The sequence below is a fragment of the Pleurodeles waltl genome, chromosome 5 (assembly GCF_031143425.1).
Source record: "Pleurodeles waltl isolate 20211129_DDA chromosome 5, aPleWal1.hap1.20221129, whole genome shotgun sequence".
NCBI classification, from domain to species: Eukaryota; Metazoa; Chordata; class Amphibia; order Caudata; family Salamandridae; genus Pleurodeles; species Pleurodeles waltl.
The window spans coordinates 1,013,922,953-1,013,942,653 of NC_090444.1; the positions used below are offsets into that span (position 1 = coordinate 1,013,922,953).

Consider the following 19,701-nt stretch of genomic DNA (forward strand, 5'->3'; position numbering starts at 1 on the left):
TTGTCACGTAGAAAGCTGAAAGAAAACCGCTAACTACATGAAGAGACATTAGCAGGGGGAAACAATAATTTACTGCCATGGTCCAGAAACCATTGCAATGACAGTGGATCAATAGCAATATCATTTCCAGACTTCCCATATGTGACATCAGTGAAATACTCATCATTTCTTTGCTCACTTGCAGAAAAGGTGGATGCCCAAGATCACTCAAGAAACCAGGAGTTCAAGAAAGGCTCTCTTCTGCCCACACTGTATGAAGGCAACTCCGCTAGCCTCTCTTCACGCAATAAACACTGTAAACATCAGCCATGAGGTACATTTTTTCAGAAAATAATAAATCTTATGTTTTCCTAACAGCTCTGTATTTTTTTTAATAAAATTCGATCGATTGGAGCAATGCAGTTGAAGGTTCTAAAATATCGTTAGACATAACTTGTTTAAATCCATGCAATCAAGCCACATATTTCAAAATGCATTTCTTAAGAGTTCATTTGATCAGCCTCCTGTTACATGCAGAACTCGAACTTAGAAAAATAAATACATTTAAAGAAAAACAGAGGTTGCATTCCTCCAAGCTCCAGTAATGGCAAGATTTTTATGTATCTCAGTGGGGCGTACATTAAATAAGAACACATTTTCAACATATTTAAGGTACTTTACTGCCAAAGGCAGCACAGTGTGCATGAAGAGTTTGCTTTCCGCAAATGGCCAATATTTATATGTACTTCTGTGTATCCATATTTGTAGTATTTGTATACTGTGAACTTAGGCGAAAGGCAGAATATTGCTTCATGAGTTCAAAGGCAGAGACACAATCAGCAAAGCAAACTAAGTGGGAGGTGCTAGGTTCCAGCACGGGTGGTGAACTATGTTCTGTGTTGCGATGGAGTGTTCTTTAAAGAGGTGTGTAGTGTCTTTAACTGCTTGGGATGCAGTAAGGACATTTACAAGGACCCAACATGTCATCCCATAAACTGTAGGGAAGATTAAAAAGCTCAGAAACTGCATGACAAGGTATATCACAGTCATGACCAAGAAGGCTCAAGACGTCCATGCAATGTGCATCTAGGTTCCAGAGCCAGAGGAACATTCTTCCTTTGGTTCAGCCAGGAGTGTAAAAACACCAGAACTAAGATGGGTCTCTGTATTCTCACAATGGTTTACTACATTGTTTGACTGCTACTGCAGCCAGAACTGATAGAGGTGAGCATGTGACCCAAAACTATAATTTCCATGAGAAGTTGAATGTTCAATCTCACATTACCGATGCCCAGTTTGGCCAAGCATGGCCAGATGCCTGTGATTTTCTTCCCACGGAAGGTGGAAGAGTCAAGCTAGCAGTGTCCATTCTGTTAACCCAGCAATAATCAGAGTTGCTAGAGCTCTTTTATAGACAGCACTCTGTTGGTCGAGTGAATATCTTTTGTATATGCAATGTACACACACCTGCCTCCACTTTTAAATTCGATTGAGGTAACAGGGGCTAAGGTTGTTATTTACACATCAATGGAATTAACAATACTGGGATCCTTTTACCTCTGGGGATGCAGAATTAACGTAATTAGAGTTTGTTAAAAGCCAATAATTTCAGTAATGAGGTATTTCTTGGGGGAATCAATAATTTTGAGTATGATTTCCTCAGCAGTTCATCATTTCCCTCTCACTTTTCTCCAGGAAATCTTTACCGACACACTCTAACTTTGTAGACTTCATAATTCACAATGATCCAGTAACAAGTTAAGAGCACACTCAGGAATTACAGACCTCTCATAGCGAAGAATAATGCCTTAACTTGGGGTCTGGGCCTAGACGAAGAGCAGGAAACTCAAGGGGAACAGAAAAGATGAGCCCTGAGAAGGAAACTATCAAGATAAACTCCAATGCAACAGTGTTCTCAGGATTGTGCATGGTTTGATTGCAGCCTTACATGTGATGTAAGCTTTCCCGCTAGCATAGTCTTCAGTGGGCTATCTATAATCCTGCATAGGGCTTGCTCTGGATTGGCAAGCCCCTTATATTTGTTGGAGATAGATGTTTTGCTCAGGTTACATTTGGTGACATATTATTACACGTCAGATGTTATCAATCCCCTTGTCCAGCTATCTTTGGAGAAACTGTAAGGAGAATGGTGTCACCAGAACACACATAAAAAGTCTTCAGGACTACAAAACTGTTGTTTTGATGTGACCTTATCTCCTGACTTTGGACTTTGTTGGGAACGATAGCTTAATCGATTCTAATGACTTTGACAATAGACATGAGGGGGTAGTGAGGTTGGGATGCATAAACATCACTTATTGGCTTGGAAGCAATAACTTTACTGGCGGGTAAGCGTTAGGCAGAAGGTTCACTCAAAGAAGTCTAGCACCAGCGTCAAAACCAATATGAACATATCTGCTGAACAGGAAACAAGCCACCTAGAGTGCAAGTCATTTGCTAGAAAAACGTGCATTGGGATTACATAAACTGTGTCTCTGTGTGTGTTTAGCCTGAGCCTGGTGTGATAGCATGAGGGTATCTCACTTAGATGGCTGATTTGATTGTAGGTCACAATACTTAATCATAAATGCCAGAAAGAATGATATTGAAAATAAATAACAAAATTTAGATACTTAGGACATTATTTTAAAAATTACTATAATCCCAAAAATTTAATACTGCAGATACATAGGTATACCTGACATTTATTACACCTGAAACATTCTGAGCCTCAGGAATTTGTATTGCCCGTAAAATAGCACCTACCAATTTGGGACACTCATAATCATGGCCCAGGACTAAACAAGAACTGGCAAAGCCAACACGTCTGGCATGGAAGGGCTGCTACAATCGTTAAATTTAAATTAAAAAAATATTGCAAGCATAAGGTACAAAAAGAAAAAGAATTAAAAAAGAAACATGCCACATAAACGAGGCAGCCATATGCTTGCAAGAAAATTTTTCATTTTTTTAATTAACCAATTCATATAATTTTAATTGAAGAATACAGGTGCTTCTTAGCAGGCAGGTGTACTTAGAACAGGCATAGAAATCCTTCTTAGTGTTAACACACATCACAGGACAATTTCCATATTGTCACAAGGTAAAGGTACTTTTGGATGTAAATTACTGTAACCAGATAACACAATTTAAATATACAAGGATAATTAAAACATAGAAAGGAGTAAAGAATGGAAAGAAACATAACATTGGCAAAGTATTAGCCCATCAGTCGTGGGACTGACATACACTTCTTTTAGGCAGATATGCACATGTGGTTAGGCAAAATGCATTCGACAATAGTGCAAGTGAGCCAATGGCTGAAATGGACTCAGCCATTGCCCCTTGCTGTATGCTGTGGTAGGCGAAAGCAAAATGTGAGTGACAGCTGAACAGACCAATGGATGAAAACGGCTTACTGAAAGCCCCTCTATGTAAGTATGCAAGCACTTGTTATTCATTTTTTTGTGATCAAAAGGCTGGCAAGAACCTTAACTGTCTCTGAATCAGACATAAAATTACACACAAAACGAGCACTCCAATAAAAACCTTGGAGTCTTTGAAAATAAAATGTTTTTAAGTGTTAAGAGCCTGGTCTGCTGGCTCAACATACTAATCCATCTTCTCTAGGCTTCTGAACGTGACCTCATGGTCACAGGTTAAAATCCTAGCAGCTGCACTCAGCTTTTCCTCCTTCCGAGGTTGATAAAATGAGAAGCATTGAGATAGGTAACAATAAACATCTGTTATCTGTCAGTGGTGAAAAGAGACTCCTCAGGAGTGAGTGTGTACTCTACAAATATGTTAGTATTTGATGCAACCATCAAAGAGCACTTTGTTTCACTGAGCAAAAAGACAGTCTAGATCAGTGGTCTTAACCTTTTGACTTCGGTGGACCCCCACTGAATTATTACTGGAATCCAGGAATCGTCACTGAATCATTATTGGAAGCAGGGGATCCCCAGCCTAAGCAAATTCTGTGATGTGAATCTCGCAATAATAAACAAAAAACAAACATACACTAAACACATTCTCAAATATTTACATATTTTGCTTAATTTTCAATTAAATATAGATTAATCACAATTTCAGTTTTGCTCCTCTATTTGTATATATTTTTGATAATTTTAATGTATTAATTTTAATATTTAATTGTGTAAAGTCGTTGCAGGCATCTAAATAGGCTGTGCTGATTCCCAGGGGTCCTCGGACCACAGGTTAAGAGCCACTGGTCTAGATATTTCCTAGGAATGTGATCCAAGTCAAACTCGTTAAGCCTGCCAAAAGCATACAAGAGTGACATAGGTGGCTTAGTGCAGTAGCCCCATTTGCTCTTCCTTTACGTCATCAACTCACCATGTATTGCTAGAATTTTTCAAACTTCGGCACTAAAGTAAGAATTTGATATTGACCATTAGAGCTTACAGTGAAGGGACTTTGTGAGAAGATATGCTGAAAAAGCACAGCATAGGTGTCGATAATTGTCCTCACATCCTATAGATTTGCAGCTCACTTGCTGGGACAACAGCTACCATAAAGAACCATTTAAATTAGAACACGCCGGCACATGCAGGGCAGTGAAAAAAAGCACTGGCAATACCAATAGGTCTGTATTGGCTGCCAGCATTTGGCTTTGTAAATGCTTATTTTGTTTTACCATGGTCTTTGTAAAACTTTATTACTTGGGTGCTGCAGGTCCTTCTTCAGTAAAAAAAAAAAAAAAAAAAAAAAAACAATTGGCTAAAAGCAAACACGTTTTTTTTCAAGAAAACACACATTGCTTTAGTAGTCCATGGCAGATGTGGTGTTTGTGACTCAGCAAAATGCAATCATCATAGTAAAGTTAGCCAGTGACTGAAGTGGGCAGACCCACTGCCCCATGCCACATGCTATAACAGGCAGAAGAAAAATGTAACAACACAATAACAGATCAATGGATGAAGAGGGCTATCATTTTAGGTGGTACAATCAAAAGGTCCTGGCTAAAGCCAGACTTTTAAAGGGTTAAAGTGTATTATGAAAGTACAGAAAGAGGCAGCAAGTTCAGAAGATCACAACTCAGACCTTTTTTAATAAGGGTTCAAACCTCTTCAGTTTGACAGATATGAGCGTGAGTGACAATGTGTGCCACAATGTGGACACATAAGCACCGAATCTGTTTCCAAAAATGCAAACAAAAGATAAGTAAAAGCTGCACTAAATATGTCATAATATTTGTTCACCGTAGCTGTGGATAAACGTTTTGCTTGCGTTGCTGCCTCTAGTGATTGCACTCTTGATCTCTTCTCCTCCCACCATTTCATGGATGGTTGCCCTTTAAACAATCTTGTCAATGTTATTAAAATAGATATTACTGTTGCAAAGTCTCTCTAGTGTGCTGCAGTCTGAAGAGCAACATACCATAGTGGCGCAGAGGCTCCCACAAGGGTCTTTACTGAGAATATGTGACGTCAGAGCTACAGGGCCATGCAGAGCCACTTGTACTTGTAATGTCATTAAGAGCCTCTAAAAATCACTCTGGTGAAGTGGAAGAGAGCTTCAATACAAATAAAGTCATGCGAATAAAGATTGCAGGCGTCTCATTTTGACCACTGGAGAGTATGATAAACGTAGTTTACCTGCCAGCTAACATTCCCAACCATGGAAGCGTATACGTCATCCATCTGGGGCCAAATGCACGCTCGCTGTTAACCATGTCGGAGATAGGACTCACGTCCAGGGACCTTCCCTTTAAATGTTCCAGATGGTGTCTGTAGATTCTCTCCTGGGTTTTTTGGAACGCTTAGGGATAATGTTGTATGTGCACATTTTGAAGTTGAGCGCGCAAGTGCTTGGCCTTTTGTAAGTATTGTGGGCTTTTAACCACAACTTTTTTTTTACAGCTGGGAATAGCTTGTGTTTTACGGGCCTTGTTTGCAATATCATTGCTATAGACCTGCCACTCTTGGAAATGTGGAATGCAGTATGCCCTCTAGGAGCTAAATATATGGATACACTGCATTATTTTCTACCATTTTCTTTTTTTGTGGTTATGCCCTGTACGGGCTAACCATATAGTTAAATAACCATGTTTCTTGCAAATGCTATTTTCATTGTGGTGTCCTATATGGGCTGGTCTTAGCATTACAGTCATATCAACTTACTAAAATATTAGTGGCACGGAAACTTGCCCCATAATGCTTTGCAGGACATTACTTTTACAAAACATTTTTGCTCATAACTCAAACTGTGGTGGCCCTAGGACAATGGGACCACCTTCAAAACATTTACCACAATGTGCTCTTTCTGTCTACAACATCACTCGGTCCCCACACTATGTTAGTAGGGACTCTGAAATAATAACCCCTACTGCCAATTATTATCTTTTTAAGTTCTGTTATGGTTGGAACCTTTGTGTTACAGGTGGGAGAAGTTATGTTTGATGGTCCTTGTTTGTAATATCATTATAATAGGCCTGCTACCCTTGAAACGTTTTAATGCACTATGCTCTCTAGGAGCTACATTTATGGTTACACTGTATTATTTTCTACCATTCTTTTTTCATGTGGTTATGCTCTCTAACCACTGACTGTATGGTTACATGACCATGTTTCTTCCAAATGGTGTTCTCTAGGGGTTGTTCTGAGCATTGCAGTCAACATACTGTAATACTCATGGCGCAAAAACTCACCCCATAATGCTTTGCAGAGAATTACGTTTATAATGCATTTTTGCTCATAACTCAGCCTGTGGTGGTCCGAGGATAATGGGACTGCCTTCAAAACGATCTTTCTGTCCACATCATCTCTAGGTCCCCAAACTAAGTTATTTGGGACCCCAAAATAATAACCTCTCCCACCATTCAGTGTCTTTTAAGCTTTCTAATGGCTAAAAACTTTGTTTTACAGCTGAAAGAAGTTTTGTTTGTACTATCATTGCAGTAGGCCTGCTAGTCTTAAAAGCGACCTCTAGGTGCTAAGTATATGGTTATAAAGCATTATTTTATCTTGTTTTTTACATGGGGTTATGTCCAGTAGGGGCTAACTATATCCTTACATGACCACGTTTCTTGCAAATGATATTTTTGTTATGGTGCCCTCTAGGGGCTGTTTTGAGCATTACAGTCTAATGCCCAAAGTCTATTTCTGATAAAGGTTTATATGATAATTGTATATGTTTTAATAATCTCTTTTTATTACAATTATGACCATGATTCAGGCCAACTTAAATCCTTATTTCACTATGACTGTTTGAACAATCATACTATGTTTGAGTGACCCTTCAAGTTTATTTCACCTCTGTGGCTGTCTTGTGTCTTTTTTGAGGGAATTGCGTTAGCCAGCCAGCAACTCTGATGGTGATGTAATGAAAGTAGTATTCTATTGAAATTAACAAGGCAGATTTAAATTAGGATGCTAAATGGCAACATTTTCCATGTTTTACTGCCGACAGAGGAAAAAGGTAAATGGAAGTGCTTTAGTTATATGCAGGGCCACTGGAATTATATGGCAAGATGAAATTATGAGGCAGGGTTGGCCAATTTATGTGGCAAGAAAAATCCAGTTATGAATTTACAATGACAATAGCTCTAACTCAAGCAAATGTGAGACCTATTGCACTGCAAATGCTTGTTTCACGTGTTAACACTATATAGCCAAACGTTTCACCTCATTAGTATCAGTTTGTTCCCCACTTACAGCACTGAGCAACAGAAATGTGACTAGTCAACCTTTTTGAAGGGCCTTCCACTCTGCAACAAGTTTTGACATTTTGTTTTAGTAACTTTTGAACCGTTTGAGCTAGAAGCAATTTTATGTTAAACTCAACCGATTATCATGATGAATTAGGGGGTGAATACAGCAAATCCATAATTACGCAGATAATGCTCCAGCCGCAAAATCTCATAATTCTAGTGGCCCTGATTATAGTCAAGCCTATTGAAGTACTAGTCTTCTGTGAGTAAGAGCTACAAATAAACTGTTCATTTATCTATGGAAAAAGAGTAGGTCCTCCTCCTGCATAGATAAAAGCTTGGCCAAGAAGGAGATTTGTTCAAGGTAGGTCAAAACATGAGCAACATGCGCAGAATAAAAAATAACATGTTTATATGTGGTGGCGGTGGGAGCAGAGTGTTTAACAGAGGTGCTTGGAAGTTTGAGATGGGTGTCCACCACCTTTTCTTCAAAGAGATAATTACATAGTGAAATACAAATAGATTTCAAACTAATGAAAAATGTAATGGTCTGCCTTTGTCTCTTTTACTGTAAGGATGCAGTTGTCAGTAACCTTTCATGTTGATAAGGGGGAGGTTGTGTTCTACGACACTGCTTATCTTATTGGCATCTCTAGCTGGATTACAGATGACAAGTACACCATCTGATACAACCACCAGGAAACAGTTTCCCATTGTGATTCCTTATTGCTTTATTGTAATGGTATACTGCTGGGGCAGCCCAGTGGTTGAGCAACAAATATGCGAAGAAAGGAAATCAGAGGAATTAATAATCAGTGATTAATATCAAGAAGGAAGAAGACCAAATGCCTTTTGTAGGAGGTGACTTTCAGTGATTTCACGAATTTGGGGACAAAGTCTTCAGAGCGTAGGAGAGAAGGACTTGACAATGACTTTTCAGGTCGATGTCTAACACATAAACTATGACAATTTAATCATTGGAGTAAAAGAGCAGCCAATGAGACATCTGCAAGACCAGCAGACCAAACTTTATGATAGGATTTCAGCAAACAAAGTAGAACAAACATAGGGACAGATTTAGGAGCCCCTAGCACCTCCTCACACCACATTAGCATCATTTTATTAACGCATGCATTTGCACCACTTTGTAACTCTTTGCGCTACATTGTGCCTGCGCTAGGCATAATGTATGCAAAGGGGGCGTTCCCCCATTAAAGGGGAGGGGGCAAAAAGAGATTTCTTTGCTTCATTTTTTTTCAGCACTTTTAAAGCCTGCTCAGAGCAGGCGTTAAAAGGAGGCTCCCATTTTTTCAATGGGCCTCTAGGTGCTTTTAGCATTACAATTTGTGACGCTGCAAAGCGCCGAACGAGCATCAAAAGTTCTGACGCTAGTTCCCTAACTACCGCCACTACGTGCAGCTCCATTTTTCATAAATCTGTCCCATACTTTCTTGTCATATTAATAGAGCCTCTACAGTTGTGCTGCAAATAACAAATTACCAGCCAAGATGTGTAACGTATGTGAACAAAAAAAGTCAGGCTGCATGTTAAGAAAAAAAACTATGTAAGATTGCTAATTACTCTGCACATTCTGCAGCACTATTATATGGCTATTTTTGGCTTTTCTGCAACACACATTAATATTAAATGGGTTCTGACATTATAGAAAACATAATTTCATGTAGGAAAGACATGAATCAGATCTTATTTCAACTGCTGTTCACCAAGAATTGATTAATTTGTCCTACACGGAAATGCAGAAAGAGCATTTTATCAACTTTCCTTTCCACCTCTCTGCGTAAAATAGTGTAAAACGTACAATGTTGCACTCAACAGAAAACATGTTTAACGCGTGCACACTTATTTTAATAAAATTTGTGTCTCATTCACTTTGCACATCCCAGCTTCTCTTTTTTAAAATAGAAAACACGTTCAAGGCATACACCCTTCTTTTAATAAACTTTGGGCTAGATTTATGAAAAGTAGTGCTGCATGTAGTGCAGCGCCAGTTCTCTTGGTCCCCTTAGCGCCCTCCTAATGCCACCATGGGTGTGCCGTATTTAATATACGGCACACCATAGCGGAAGTTAGGGAACTAGCATCAGAACTTTTGACATTAGTTTGGCGCTTTTCAGGATTAGCGTAAAAATTCTGACACCAATCCTGCAAAGCACCCAGAGGCCCACTGAAACCAACGGGAGCCTCCTTTTGACTCCTGCTCTAAGCAGGTGTTAAATGTGCAGAAAAAAATGAGGCAAAGAAATCTGCTAGATTTCTTTGCGCCATTTTTTCACCCCCACTCTCTAATGGGGAACGTCACCTTTGCATACATATGCCTGGTGCAGGAATAATGTAGCGGAAAGGGTTACAATGTGGCACAATGCATGCACTGCACCACTTTGTAAATTTGGCACTGCGATTTTGGCCTTGTTGGGCCACATTACCCTAAAAAAAAAAGACACTTTTGTGGTGCAAGGGGGCACTAGTGGTTCCTAAATCTGCCCTTTTGTGTTTCATTAATTTTGCACATCCCAGCTTCTCTTTTTAATATTTTCTAAGGATATCTTGTGTTCATACTAAAGGGCCTTTGGGGCATTTAAACTAACACAAGGTTATCATCACATAGCTCAATTCTTCATGTTAGATGAATATGAAACACAAGGAGATGATGTATCCTCATGGGCTATGTCAGGGCCTCTACCATCCATATTGCCCACATAGGAGGCCAAAACAGAAATGCAAGAGGTGAAAGTGAAAGCCCTCCCATCTGAGCCTTATAGACAAAGACCTAGCCTCCCTGAAGGCATTGGCATAGTAAGGACATTATGGTCCTTAATGCAAGTAAGTGGAACAAAATAGGCCGCTTTCCTCCCCAGTTGGGAAAAACAAAGCCCCAGCCTCATTCCTGGGCCCAGTGCCAATGCTTATGCTACAGTGATGATAGCTATGCCCCTTACTGAACGTGACAAGAAACAAAAGTCCACCATCCGTTAGGCAAAGGTTTGACTGAAGAACATGCCCCATTCCACTGCTGGCATTCACTGTCCAGGAGGTTGCCTCAGCCAAGTGATAAGGTGGATAAGAGTAACAACCTGTCGGAGCCTCAGAGAACCTGCTGCCTCAACTCAGACTCTTGAGTGAGTAAACTATAATCCTGGCCAGTGGAGACACAAGATCCTACAATGCCATGAAGGTATGTCCCACTATCCACAAGGATGGTGACACCTGCAAAAATGTGACAGCTCTGATGAATCAATATCTCTGAGAGCATTATATAGATATATCATGGTAGCATACGCCTGACTTTTTTGGAGGACAGTAATAACGACAGTACATCCTCTAACACCCCAAGAACATGGGGCAGGGAGCTCTAAGACTGGGCTGACGGTGGGACCAGCCCCTCCATCTTTGAAAGTCTGTTTTGCATTATAGATGCATTCATCATTCCCCACTCTCTCACTAATCATGGTTTCCACAAGCATACCTGTAATTTGAATGTGGAAATCTAGAAGCATGCCATCAAGGAGGTACAAAAGCATGAGGGGTGCTAAGGGGCAATACGGCCTTATGGGTTTATAGGGATCTTTCCCTTTTGTGCTATGGATGCTTCCTGCCCAGGACCTTTGTTTGTTGTTGTTGAGTCTGCGACACAACAGGTTCAAGTGTATGTGTGTTTAGGCTATCCAAGGGCACTCAAAAATGCAATTGATCAGTTCTTCAGGGCTAAGAAATTGATACTTCACATTGCTCATGCATGGATGTGCACATGAATCTTGCCTTGAGAGTTATTCCCTTGGGTCATCCATTCTCCTGTTCCATAGCACGATTAATGTCTGTTTGAAGCTAAATGTCAAAGGACATGACTGTCAACATAGGGACATGAAGATTTGGGATAAATTCCTGTGGGCCATTAACAAGACAGCGCTCTGCCCCATACCTACCAATGCCAATGCTCAGTTAGGTTTACACACTGATACCACAGATACGCCCAGATGTGCTAATTTGTTATGTAAATTGTTATGCTGAGACAACCTCCTGGCCAATGAAGTGCTCAAATTTGCTCTGCTGTGTTGTACAAAGGTACACCTCAGCACTTACCCACATCTGCTAAGATTGACCTGCTGCTCCTGTGTCAACCCCTATGCTGGCACGGAAACAAGGCTGCCCTGTGAGACGTGCATCCTCGCAGCATTGTGCAAAGAAGAGTCTACTCTAGCTAGCAAAGGATTTGTACTGGCAGCATACCCTACCAGCACATATTCCTAGGCATAGACAAACTCAGAAGTTTCCAATGCATTAGGCGTTTGCTGTGCACTCCAGCCTATCGCACAATGTGTTGTTATTTAGAGAAATTAACACATCCCCTGTTGTTTGTGCCTTCTTCAAATAAGTGGCTTTGGTTGACGCAAAGCTCGGTTCGGCTATTTTAGTAGATTTGCTTTGGTTCTAAACCTACGGGTGTTTACAGTGTTCAGTCCCAGCAACCTTACTGTAATGTGATGCAAAGCAGCATTTGCAGTGAGAAAGGGGCAACTTTCTAGCACAAAAACACCTTTTGCTTTGGATAGTAAATAGCTTGTACATTTTGTTGTCATTGTGTGTTGCTCTGCACCGGGTCAAAAGCCTTAGTAAATGTGGACCACAGGGTTTGTTTCGATGCAGTACTGGGTAAAGATTGGTGTATGATATGTTGGCCTACCTCTTGCATGAATCAACCGTTCCCTCTTGTTGGGGCTTTGCATATTTGGAGAAGAGGCCTTCGGAATCATTCAAAAACCTTTTGTCTGAATAGCATGTCTGTAATGAATGCAACAAATTCTGAAAAAGCATCCTGCGTGTTTGTCTTGAGTTTAATAAAGAGGCTGATACTGACCTGTTGGAAAGAACATTTTGTTTGAGCGAAGCGATTTCCAGAAATAATCTCTTTGAAAAGATTAGCTGTCACATTTCAATTTGATATTGAAGGATTCCTCTTAAAACAAGCTTTTACTATGGTACTTTATGGATTTTTTTAGCTAGAAGAGTTGCTGGTGGAAGCAGGGCCGGCTTTCAGACAGTGCAACTGGTGTGGCCTCACTGGGCGCTGACCTGGGACGGGGCACTGACCTCAGAGGGGCTGTGTGGAGCAAAACCATATGATTTACAAGTACCTGCTACAGTATTCCTTGTGCCTCCAGCTTTCAGGCAGCAATAAAAATAGTCAAGATAACTCTTATGATTAATAATCCTGCTAGAGAGGTCGGAGTTTTGTCTAGTGGCAGTTTTGACTCGCCATAAAGTAGCTCAGATGGTTAATATGCCTGCTACAAAGAAACAATCTGTATTTTATGTGGATAGCTGAGTGGATTAGTAAAACCAGCCTTTACTAGCACTTTAAAACAAATTAAATTTGTGTGATAGAAGGGCTATGGAGAGATGAGGGGCACTTTTGTTGAGTAATAGTGAGGGAATTTGAGGAGGAGGTCATGTGTGTTGGGTGGGGGTGCTAAAAAGGATTGTAGCACCAGGTGCCACCAGCACTAAAGCCGGCCCTGGGTGGAAGCATGATGTTATGCTGGGAGTAGAATCTGTAAAGGAGCAGCTCTGGAATTCAAAGACTGATCAATGAGGTAGTGGACATTTTGTCATCCTAACTGCAGTCCCTTCCCAAGTGGCTTGCCCTATAACCTTGTTAAAGAAATATGTAGAGGTACATCCAGTGGTTCAAGTACCTCTTCTGTTCTTCCCTGAAGATCACAGCCTGTTGTCTTGTTTCCAATTCTCTAAGATGTGCTCATGGACGCTACCTAGGCCAGGAAATGATCCACTCATTTTAATTTGCATCCTTCTACAATTGGGGCTTCAAGAGCATCTTCAGGGATGGGTTTGGAGTTGTATCACTTCTTGAAAATTGGTGGAACGGAATCTGGTTGTTAAAGGTGAAACAGACATTTTGATTTACCTTTACCATATAGTTGAGGCAGTTGACCAACATTGTCAGCTTTTCGCTCCAGTGTATTTGCAATGCAGATAGTTTTGGTGCTCTGTCACTCATTTAAACAGAGTTCAGACACATAAATAAGGAAAACAGCAAGGTGAAATCCAGACATGCACGTTTAGTGGCTCAACATTGCACGCCCTCATCTCTGCAACTACAGAAGGCAATCAAGAATGCAATTCATAGCACAGGCTCATGCTTTCCAATGTGGCCATTATGCAACTAAGTGGTGACAATATGGTGGGCTCATCTAGAAAGGATGTGAGACATTCTAAAGCAAATAGGAACGCCCCTATATCTGTTTCCCTATTCAGTCCTTTTTTTGTTTTAAATGATTCAGAGAAAGCATTGGGGAAGTCATGTGCTTTCTTGGACTTTAAATGTTAGTGGTTTAAAGGCTTCTTCTGCCACATGGATGGGCGGTCTTGATTGGGTAAAATACATTTCTCAAAGGGTGTTGCAGGGAAGAGCATTTTCAACAGATATTGAGTGCACCTACTGGATCGAGGGTGGAAGGTTCTCGTTCACACTTAAGTTTTATTTGTTCAAATGGGGGACAGGCAAAGATGGTGGCCACTGTGGGTTTTGGGGAAAGGCTAGTTCTGGGCCACTGGCTTTTTTTTTAATGATCTTGGAGAACTCTGCACTCAAACTGATCATGCCTGGGGTGAAACACGTTTTGCTCCCAGGGAGAACCACATGAAAAGATTGGTAGATTTTGGAGACAGGATGGGGGCTTTGGAGGCGGGGCTCATGCTTCACACTATAGGAGGCCCATAGTGTTTCACGGAGGCTGGCACATTTAGGAATGTTTGCTTCAGACATACTTCGATGGTGTTTTTTTGAGGGAGACATGGGCAGACATGTTGAATAATAATTCTTTCATCATAGAACATTTTTGGCGTTCATACAAGTGGATGCCAGATGTCTAGTGATTATGCCTGGAATAACAACTTTGAGATGTTATTCTATCCTGATGCAATGCGAGCCTCACAATTTTTAAAAACATTTTCTGTACATATACATAGAAATTGTAGATTTTTTTTGATAATGCAATTTAGAATTGAATATCAGGAACATTTTGCATTTTGCAATATTGTGATATTAAAAGAATCTTAAAACGTTCTTGTTTGTACAATAAAATTCTACCCAGGATTTTTGCCACAGCATTTATGGGATGTTTGCTGTTTTCTGGGGAGATCACGAGGACCTCTGTCTCTATGGTCCACTTCCTTTGAAACAGATATGTGGTAACAAAAGCTTGGGAGGAAAACTTGGAAAGACAATGATTCAGGAAGAATCAGGAAGACTAGCCATAGAGATACACTGAGATAAAACGACACCAGAAAACAAGGTGAAGCGCAAACACAGGGAAACATGGATATGGTGAAACACAGTGAAAAAGAAATACAGAAACACATACTGGAAACCATACACCGATTCCCACCACAAAGACTCTTGGGGACTGAGGAAAGAAATTCTTCAGGGTGTCTACAGCAGTAGGAGATAAATCAGTGGAAGAATTAAGCTATACAAATGGAAAGTAACAACATGAATTAATTAATATTAATATTTAGTACATTTATAAACTGTGCATTTCCAATTTTCTTTTCTATCAATATTGAGCAAGTGGGGTGGCCAGTCCCTTCAGGTTCTGGGAGCCATAACTTAGAATTATACTCCTGTCACTTGGAATTCTATTCCAGTTGAAATATGCTCTCTGCCATAGCTGCTGTGTTTAGGAAGTCCTTAAAAACCTGCTTTTTCAATAGAGGTTAAAAATTTCCCAATTCCACCTTGGCCAGCTGTACCTGTTAGTGCCAAGAGACACCACTTCTGGTGATAGTGCACTAGACAAAAATTCCCAAATAAATAAAATAAAGGTGCAATTTGGGAAATGTTAATTTACTTGAAGGGATTTTTAAACTCCCCATGTACAGTAGTCCTTAAATTCTTTGTTACGAATATTTCAGGAAACATTAGTTTAGATTGCAGATACTGGATTCTTATTGAATTAAATCTGCTTTAGGGCACTGCCTAAGAATGGTCTAAATTTAACCAATCAAACAAGACACTGTTCTTTCAGAATGCACCTTTTGGTTCAAATTCTACAAAAATGTCGAGAGAAATCCTTCTAGGCCCTCTCCCAGAAGGCATTAGGGTTCTGATTTATAGTTTGGCAGACGTTATTCCCTCACAAATGTGACAGATTTTACATATTACAAGTACAATAGGCATCAGTGCGCTTATATGGCAGACAGAACATCTGCCACATTTGTGATGGAGGATCCCATTTGTCAATCTCTAAATAAGGCCGTTTGGTTTCACCCGTGCTTTCGTAATGCTCCATTTTTGGTGGGATCAGACCACGCCCCCAGCATACCGATGAAAACCGGAGTGCTTTGTGACCCAGTCAAGGTAACAAAGTACAATTTTAACTATAAATAACGGAGTAGCTCCTTACTTACCAATCTGGAAAGCACTTTACGACTTGCAAGGGGAATGGAAAGTTATATGTCAATGCCAATAAAATACTCTCCAGCTTCCGCCATTTCCCCACATGGTAGGAAATGTGGAATGTTAGTGCATATTTTCTATCTGGACAGATACTAACGCGGCTATTTTAAGAGACAAGATGGTGATTGGCTGCTCTGATATATACAAACACACCATCACAACTTATAATCGATATCCCAAAGACATGTGCAGCTCATTTAGAAACGGTAGTGACATCACCAGGCTACGTGTTTCTAAAACTCTTTCAGCAATGCTCAGACTGCGCCTCGTGCCAGCTCCCTTCCCACAAACGCTCCGTCTGGTAAATAGCAGCTGCGGCGGAAGGGAGGTAGTGCCAGGGCGCTCTGCGGTGAACTTTCCAGCTCAGTAGCCCACTGTGTCTCGAGCCAGAAAATGCTGCGATAGAAAATGGTGGCCTTGTTTAGATGACTCGGTGACGGAAACCGACACGTAGGCCTTTGCTTTCATTTCTAACACAATTAAAAAAAATACCAAGGAGATGTAATAACACGCAGGGGCGGAGGGCTGATTTATACTTTTATGGGTGGTTTTAAAATTTGTAATGGGAAAATCGTTTGCATTATCGGAAATTAAGGTTGCAACCATCAGGCGGCCCAATGAATTAATCAAGTGGAAATGTTCGTGGGTTGAATTATTTATAGTGCAGGGTTTATATCCTGCCAGTAAAACACCAATTGTGCTAGAAGTCATGGCCACGAGCAGAGCTGAGGACATTTATAGAGTGCAGTCGCTCTACATTTTCACTCTGTCTTCACATCACACTGATAGGTGCAAACTTGCTAGCACTGCAGAGTCAACATTTCCATTAGAACTCGGAGACCACCAGCAGGCCCTTCCCCCAACACCGATCATACACAAACCGACAATCTCTATTTCGTTGGAAGAAGTTTTATTTAACTCTTTTCTTGTTAATACCATAACATACGTTCAATAAACTTCAAATATATTTATAATAACATAACTATAACTGTATTTGTACATTTTCCATAACCATAAATCATTGTGACAGGATCCCTTCCTGTCCTGAACCTCCCTTGGACCACATAAGTGAACTGTACCTCACCTGTATCCATAGGGGGGGGGGCGGCTACCCTGACTTTAATATTCCTTGCCTACACACTCAGGTTTCCGCCCCCTCTCCAAACACCAGTCTGCCAAGGGGTGTAACGGGGCGGCCAGGAGCAGGAGCCCCGTGGCCACCCCAGTGATCTGGGCTCCCTACCCCCTAATCTGGTGTATACATCCCCAGGTTGGTCCAGGACTTCAGGATCCTATCTCAGGTGTTATCCCGGGGCCCCAACCTTGGGGACCCCTCTGTTGCTTCAGGCTACTTTAGTACCTCCTCTCCCGCCACGAGGCCGACCAGGGCCCCAAAGGTCCTTCGCCCTCCCCAACGCAAACAAGCTGTGAGAGAAGAACCACATATCAGACATAAACTGGTCTGTCCCCGCATCTGACAAGTGCACCCTATCCTTCTGGAACATAACAGGGCCCTTCAAAAGTTTATGTGGAATGTTCCATAATCGTCCGGCATACTTTAGCCATCTCTGCGTTGAGCCTCCGAACTGACACGTTAATTGTTCTTTATTTGATGCCTGTGCCCTAATTGCGGCGAGGTACCATGTGAGACCAAGCGATGGCCGCGTTCGGAAATTGGTTCGACAACTTGGTGATTTCCAAAAAGATTGTTTCCCTCAGTGCCTTCCGGCCCATGCGTACTAAGTCATTGCCACCAAGGTGAATAATCATGAGATCCGGTAACTGGAGTCCCTCGTATCCCTTAGCCAAAGCGACAAGTTGTTGAAGCTGTGTGATTCTCATACCGCCAACCCCACACCATCGAAAGGCCATGTCTTGGCTTGCTGCCGGATTGGACTTACGGAGCTGATGCAACCTGTAGGCTGCCCGCCGGATGAACAAATGCCCCAAGACCGAGACCACATGCGGCGGCATCGCACTTTAATGAAAGAAAATTGGGTAAGTAATCGACACTTAAATTGCGTTCGTCGCGAAGGAGTATTGATCATACTAATTTGGGTCTGATGTAACGCTTATAACAATTTGATGACCATCTCCCAATGGATTTCACCTCTGAAAACCGGCAACCCCGTACCGGCTGCCAACGTAGCTGCACCTATCCTGAATGAATGGGGTGAAAAACCAAGCGGGTCCACCCCTGCTGCCCTAAGGGTAACTTTTAACACCTCAGAGAATTGGTAGCACGATAGGCATTCCCCATTCTCATGTAAGAAAAGCGCAGAGGACCCCGCTAGCGGGCGGGCTGCCAAGTAAGTTCCTAAATGTCCCACTGGGCATAAAGGAGACCCGTGAGCCGCGCAGAGTCTAATGTGGGAACCCCTGCTAAGCTGATCTGTTTTTGATTTACGCAGCTGTATTATTACCACCTCTGTACTGAGACGCACATCAGCTCACTGAAGACCACCTGAATGGTCAGTCTTGGAAGCGCTTATTAATTCACTAATGCGAAAGGCGCCATAAAAGGCCACAGAGAAAGCTGCTGCGAATAATGTAGCTTTAAAAGGTGAGGACGCCACAGAGAAGATTGAATTCAAGGGCTTCTCCAGTAAGGATGCTGTTATGGGGCGTCTAGTGTCTGACTTAGGGCCCTCTAAACTAGCCCACCCAGCCACCGCCTGCTTAATAACAAAGGTGTTAAAATGGGCCTCTTGGTTCCTGAGTTTCACGAAAAAACAGATGGCGGCTAGGTTAGCTTTTGCGCAGGAAACTGGTCTACCCTTATCTCTCAAATGCTGTAAAAAGGCACAAATCGCTTCTGCAGAAAACCAATCTGAAATGTGCTGAGACTTTAAGTAATGTCTGTATTGTTGGAAAGCCCTCTCGTATGTCCTCGTACGGGAGGCTAACGATGTTGCCACTAGGGCTGGGAGAGCGGGACACCAATCTTCCACAGAGATTCTGGGTACTCCGTCATCTTCTCTGCTGCCTGGGGGTGGAACCTCAGAAAATCCTGCATTAATGATCGAGAGAGAGCATCAGGCGCATTGTTTTGAATCCCTGGCACATGCTTGACACGAAAGGTAATATTTAACTTTAAGCAAGTCAACACCAGGTGCTTAAGAAGGCGGAGTACCAATCTACAAGTAGCCTTCTGTCTATTGATCACCTCAACCACGGCCATGTTGTCAGACCAGAAAACAACTGATCTGTCCTTGAATTCTTTATCCCAGATAGTAACGGGGACAATAATGGGGAACAGCTCTAGGAAAGCTATATTCTTAGTAACTCCTAAAGTGACCCAATCTGTAGGCCAGTCCGCTCTGCACCATGCAGGGCCCAGGACGGCACCAAAGCCCACTCTGCCCGCTGCGTCTGTGAATAACCCCAGAGTGGGGCTGGAGACCGAAGGGAAAGGCCAGATGACAGCCCCATTAAAATCCGTAGGAATACATCCCAAACCTTCAATTCTTCCTTAACTTCTGGTGACAGCCTAGTGTGGTGGTGTTTCTCGGTCAAGCCCGCCATAGACCTAGCAATGGACCTAGAGAAAGGGCGA

At 41.7% G+C, this 19,701-nt stretch overlaps 1 protein-coding gene across 1 annotated transcript in view; it reads right to left on the reverse strand.

Annotated features, from left to right (window-relative positions):
* SASH1 (SAM and SH3 domain containing 1) overlaps positions 1-19,701 on the reverse strand; it is a 536,180-nt gene that overhangs the window by 355,745 nt on the left and 160,734 nt on the right. The gene's annotated exons all lie outside the window — the stretch shown is intronic.